Below are 6,763 nucleotides of genomic sequence, written 5' to 3'. Positions count from 1 at the left end.
AAATATAAAAATTGCTTTATTTATTTACCATACCTCTCATTTATTTATATTTTTATTAATTTACCATACCTCTTTTATAAATATGGTATTTGGGCCTTTGGCCCATAGGATTCACTTAAATAAAACCTATTCTTGAAAATGGGCGAATACAAGGTTGTAACTCCTAATTTCAAGGGCTAAATTTACCTTTTTTACCCTCTCCCTTAAAATAAGGTGGTCTATTTGAGGTGATTTATAAAAATGTACTATGATACAAAATATTCGCCCACTAAAAATTTAAAACCCTTTAATTTCACCAAAGGGCGAACATTCACCCCTAAAATTTTCTATGGAGAACACCATCCTCGGTGTTCAATGACACCTACAACTAACAAGACCACTGCAAGCAAAAAAATACTTCTCATGGAGCTTTATAACTTAGCTCGATGGAATATTTATAATTATCAACCTCATGAAAAGTAAACCAACATGACAAACAAAACAACATGACAACCATAGTGACATGACACCCATACCTCATATTGGAGAATTATAACATAGTTCATGGAAGAATTTACATCCATATACATATATACATATACCAAAACACCACACCAAAACATATACCAAAAAACATTCGCTCAACCAATGAATAGAGAAGGATACATAACCTGCATTTTCTCAACCATCTCCCATGTGGCTCAATCGGTCCCAAAGTGCTTCCATTGCACTTTAACTTATTCAATTTCTTGATTCCCGAGCATGAGCATCTTTTGCTACAAAATGCAATAAGGTTGCGGTTGGAATTCACCTTCAAGCTCCACCTACAATACAGACCAATAAATCACATGATCAACATCTTTAACATACTTCTTGAGCAATGAAACATGGAAAACATATGGAATTTCACTATTGGAGGCAGTCCAAGCCGATAGGCCACTAGTACAATCCTCTCATGGATCTTGAAAGGTCCACAATATTGAGGTTCCAGTTTGGTACATGATCCAATCCTCAAGGAGCCCTTCTTGGGCTTGATGTGCAAGCACGCCTATTCCCCAACTTGAAACTCCTTAAACAACATGTGATGATCTACATAAATATTTTGTCTATCCTGTGCTGCATTTAGATTCTTCTTGATAACCTGCATTTCCTATTCCATCTATGCCAACATGTCTGGTCTTGTCAACACCTAGTTAACTAGATCACTCCAACTGATGGGAGTATTACAACTTCACCCATATAGTGCCTCAAATGGACTCATCCTCAAATACTCCTGGTACCCATTGTTGTAAGAAAGTTCACCCAACAGAAGTTACTCCTCCCATCTCCTATGTTGATGCATCACATACATCCTCAACATGTCCTCCAGTATCCTGTTGACCCTCTTTGTTGGTCTATCTATTTGTGGTTAATAATTTGTGCTTAAGGCGAACTTTGTACCTGAACATACAAACAACTCTTTCCAAAACCTGGAAGTGAACTTAGCATCCCTGTCTGATGCAATATTCTTCGGAAAACTATTGGGCCGCCAAATTAACATCAATTTTCACTCCATTTTCACCTTTATCCTCATTTTGTCATCTCATTTCACCATATTATCATTACATAACCCTATATTTCCATTACCATATGAGTTTATATTTTCATTTTCCAAAGTTATTAATTTCATGTATTTAGAGTGAATTTATGATTAAAAGTTAGAGAAATAACATGTATTTGCTTATACCTAAAAGTGGCTTGAGTTTGATGACATGTGTAGATCATTTGGAAGTTTCCAAGGCACCCTTATGTGGCCTCCCAAGATCAAATTCGAATTTCAACTCAAGAGGTGGACCATATTTCAAGGAGAAAGATCATGGAGATTTTGATGTGTCATGGGATTTGTATCTAGTATTTAGGGATAAGTTGAGACAAGTATGGGTCTAGTAGATATTTAAGGGATCTACATTTATTGAGTAGATATTTAAGGGATCTACATTTATTGAGTAGATATCCCTAATTCATGTATAAATAAGAAGAGCATCCTCCAAATCATGAGTTATGAGGAGGAGGGAGAGAAAACAATTATCAGTTATCCATTAGCATTAGATTTCTGTTCATTCAACTTGAATAATACCACTTTCTCCAAATCATGAGTTATGAGTGTTGTTTGATTCTTAAGGTGTGATAATTGTTCATGTGTGCTCATTGAGGAATGGAAGGATCCCCATACTGAGATAAGTGCACTTTGTTGTAAAGTAATGTTGGGAATATACTAATTTTAATTATGATGTTCATCTTATTTCTTTCTTGTAAATACTTGTAGATAATTTTAGTATGAATTCATGTTGTGGCCATGTTTTGTTGTGTGAAGGTTGATCTCCTTTCAATAGCTAGTTTTGATGTGAGAAGGACAACCAGGAACTCCTAAGTTAGGAGTCTCTTCTTCATGAGCTAGATTAAATTGAAATAAGATTTACTTTCTCATATGCTTTCCTAGATTACATTTATGTGAATATTGATTCCCTTTCAGTATATAGTTTTTATGTGAGAAGGGCAATCAAGTCTCCTAAGTTAGGAGACTCTTCTCCATGAGCTAAGAATTGAACTGAAAACAATATTTACTTGCTTTCATTTATATGCTTTCTTTCTTGCTTTCTTAGGTGTTTGGTAATGTTATTATAGGAAGATTGTAGAAGGACAATCAGGACTCTTGAACAAGAGACTCTTCTCTATCTTCTAAAGTAAAATAATTCCATTGATCAAACATTTTTTTATGCTTTCATAAAATAGATCTGATAGTTTAGATTTGTAATATGCATTTCCATTCTAAACAAACTTCCTACACCTGTTTCATCTAAGGTCCCATATATTTTGGTTTGCTTCTAAGTTTACAATACCCCGGATTGACAAATTAAATGATAGGGATTTAGCAGACAACTAAATCGCCCAACATTTTGGCGCCGTTGCTGGGGAAGCAAACTTAGATGTAAGCTAGTTAAGAAGATTGTTTAGGAATAATTTTTATTTAGGATCATTTAGGGTTAATTGCATTTAGGAATTTTCATTTAAGTTTATTCTCATATAGAAAACATAGAAATAGAACACAAATAAAAAAACCCCCATTCACTAAAAAAAAAAAAAAACACAATAAAAACAATGAGTATAAGTTTGGAACAACTCGCTCAGATCCTAGCAAGTGTTAGGATCTCCTCTTCTTGCGAAGAAGAGATCTTGACAACAGCCAAAATCTTAACTACTCCTCTAGAAGAAAACAATGAATTAACATTTGAAGAATCATCCTGTATATCTAATGATGAACAATTATTTGAACAAGAGAATGAGGAGGACGAAGAGAAGTTGCAACATGATCTGAATCAGAGTGGAAATCACGCCTATGAAAGCCTTATCGACAAGTGGTTTCGATGGTTTCAAACAAGTACGAGGTTAGATCGATTTTGTTTTTATTTCATTAGATCATACTCACAAAAACTAGATTCGATCATCCTTGTATATTTTCATTTTAAATTAGAGAAATTGAAAATGAATATATTTTTACTACTATTGCATGAATGGTTACACTCGAAATTTAATTACACGTAATAGTTTGTAATTTTCAATTAGCATAGAGTAGGTAGGATCATACTTTATGTTTCGAATAAGTATGCTCTCCTCCTGCGTTTTCACACGATCTCAAGGATCAGAAAGTAGAATGTTTATAAATGTTTCAAGGTTGCAATATAGTTGTCTCCATTTGCTAAAAAATTTCATCCTAAATCAATAAATTTTCCATATTGTTTTAGGATTAGAATAAAATTTAAATTCCTTAAAAAAATGATTTTAAAACAATATAAAAATAAAATAAAATAAATAGAATAAATTCATTTTTTTTTAACATAAAAATTCTTAGGAATAAATTTAATTTCTTTTTATTTTTATTTATTTATTTTCGTAGTAACATAAACAAATTAGGAATAGAATTTATTTTATTTTTTTTAGTCTCAACAAACAAAAAAAAATGATTTACTAATTCAAAAAAAAACAAAATAAATCAATTTTATTTTTTTTAAGTTAGAAAAAACATTAGAAAATAAATCAAATTAAAAAAAAAAAAAAAAAAAAAAAAAAAAAAAAATTAAAAAAAAAAAACATTTTTCTTAATAATAATACAAAACAATAAAAAAATTAATTTCTTTTTAGAGATTTTAATTTAAAAAAAAAAAAACAAAAAAACAACAACATAAAATTAAAAAAATTAAGTATAGGATTAAATTCCTTTCTTGTAGTTTTTTTTTTACCATAAAAAATAAAACATTTTTGTTTTTTTAGTTAAAAAAAATAATAATAAAAATAAAAAAATTAATAATAATAATAATACATAGCCAGGAATCACTGTGAACTGCAACCAGTGATAGCCAATCTTTTTCTTGCATCCCATCTCTTGCAAAGTTTATTCCCAAAGCTAGCTCGGGAAGTTCAAAAGGTACCTCTTCTGCAGTGAGGGCTTTGATCAAGCCAGCTCGACGTGCTTTGAAATCTTTAAAAATGTCGTCGGCAGTGCGCCGAATGAAACCATCGCCTTCCATTTTTCTTGTCGATACTATGCAAACACTAACGAGGCATTTCTGGCCCTAAATTTCTTCTGCAAGAAAATAAGAGAATGATACACGAGCAGTCCAAGCTTCGAATTGCAAAAACGCATTGTCCGGCAACTACAAGCTGTGAATTCACAGGCGGCAATATGAGAACAGATCAATCATGGCGGCGTGTATGCTTATCAAGGTCTTGTGATTCCTGCAACTCTGCACATCGAGAATATGCAGTCCTTCTTGCTCAGACTATCTGTCGAACAGATCACCTGGTTCATGCAAACACGGGTTAGCAAACGGAGCAGCAATGTTGCTGCAGCAACTCTTAGAGCTGGAGAGAAGAGGAGCAGAATGTTGGCGGAGGCGAAACTCAATTTTATGGAATGAAACGAGGTATTCGATGCTGCTTATCCACCGTCATCTCCAAGACAACTCAGCGCTCTTGGCCAAACGGATCTTGATTTCTTTACTAATTGTGGGAAAATTCGATTTAACTGCTGGCTATTATCATGAGATAGTGCGCTATTATCATGTTCCAAAAATAAAAATAAACACTTCCACCCACAGGGAAAGCCACTATTATCGTTATTGTTATAACCGATCGCTATAGAGGGGCATTTTCCTAGGCTTCTCTGGCTCCGAGCGGATGAATTTGCAGGAGTTCATTTGATCGATTCGGCGGCGGAATTCTCAATCCTGCTGTGATCGGGAGAACGCCAGCCAAAATAACTGGAAATCGGTCATGATATCTCCGAGATTTTCTAGAGCCGAAGTTGGCCCAAGCATCCTTGTCAACACCGGTGAATAGCCCGCATCTCCGTCATTTTAGTAGCAGAACTGCAGTTTCAGAACTTGGTTCAACTGAACCAGTTATCTTAGATGAAAGCTTTCGTGCTGTCACTGAAGCAAATCTGATGAAGGCTGGAAGTTCGCCCAAGCAAGCATCGTCTACAGTAGCATCTTCTGATCCTTTATGGTGAGTAAAGGCTCCACTGTTACTCTTATGGGGATTCATTTGTTTAAAGATTGGCATGGACTCCGTCATGAGGATTGATGCAAAATTGCGCTACGAGTTTCTACATGAAGCATTTTTGTATTATAATCCACTTTTCCTTGTGGGTATGATGATATGGCTTTGGGGAGTCAACATATGGGTATTTTCACAATCATCTGTGAACTATTCAAAAAATTTTGATCTTGACCATAATCATCTAACACAGAGAGAAATATGGAAGTCTGCTACGTGGATGATGATAGTTGTACCAACAAGTATGACAACATTCTTATATTTTTACTCTCATGGAGAAAGTGATCTGGCAAAATGTCAGCCACTGATCCTTTACTCTGTTCTTGGATTTATTCTGGTATTTCCTTATGATGTGTTCTACATGTCATCTCGTTATTTCTTCTTGAGGACTCTTTGGCGACTTACTTTTCCTTTACAGCCAATCACCTTTGCAGATTTCTTTTTGGCTGATGTGCTTACTTCAATGTCAAAGGTGCTGTCAGATTTGGAGCGCTCTGTTTGTAGAATGGTGAATGGACAGATTGCAATTGCTGCACTGGATCTAGATTGGGTATGTGGAAATCGCTCATTTGTGATTCCTTGCATCCTTGCTTTTCCTTATGTTTGCCGCTTTTTCTAGTGTCTTCAGCAATACAAGGATACTCGAGAAAAATCTTGCCTCTTGAATGCCTTGAAATATGCCCAGAGAAAACCGCTGGCTTCATAAGAGAACACAACGCTCGTCAGCCCAGCATGATGATGGTGGCTTTCAAACCCTTCTGTATCAAACCCTACAGAGCGTGAAAACCTTGAAACCCTTCTGTAGCAGTTTTGACCTCTCTCTTCTCGCCGTTCGGATGGGAAGTTATTGAGCATTTGTTCCCTTCGTTTCCGTTCGCTATTATGTACAGTCCTCTAATTAACATTTTTTTACTTTATTTTTATTTTAATAACAATCCAAAATAAATTTAATTTTAACAAAACAATTAAAAATAAAAAAAATAAAAATAAAACAATTACAAAAAAAAAACAATTAAAAAAATCAAAAATCAAATCAAAACCATTAAAAAAAAAACAAAAAAAATAAAGCAATTAAAAAAAAAAAATCAAAATAATTAAAAAAAAAAATTTGAAAAAAAAAAAAAAAAAAAAAAAAATATATATATATATATATATATATATATATATATATATAATTTCAAAACAATTA

At 33.6% G+C, this 6,763-nt stretch overlaps 1 pseudogene; it reads left to right on the top strand.

Annotated features, from left to right (window-relative positions):
• Positions 1 to 5,176: 5,176 nt before the first annotated feature.
• LOC149264572 (uncharacterized) lies at positions 5,177 to 6,280 on the top strand (annotated as a pseudogene).
• The last annotated feature ends 483 nt before the right edge of the window (positions 6,281 to 6,763 follow it).

The sequence above is a fragment of the Pinus tabuliformis genome, chromosome 6 (genome assembly GCF_031772625.1).
Source record: "Pinus tabuliformis cultivar Carrire ecotype Pingquan chromosome 6, CPIR1, whole genome shotgun sequence".
NCBI lineage: Eukaryota > Viridiplantae > Streptophyta > Pinopsida > Pinales > Pinaceae > Pinus > Pinus tabuliformis.
The sequence above is the reverse complement of the archived record's forward strand: the minus strand, read 5'-3'. Positions and strand labels throughout refer to the sequence as shown.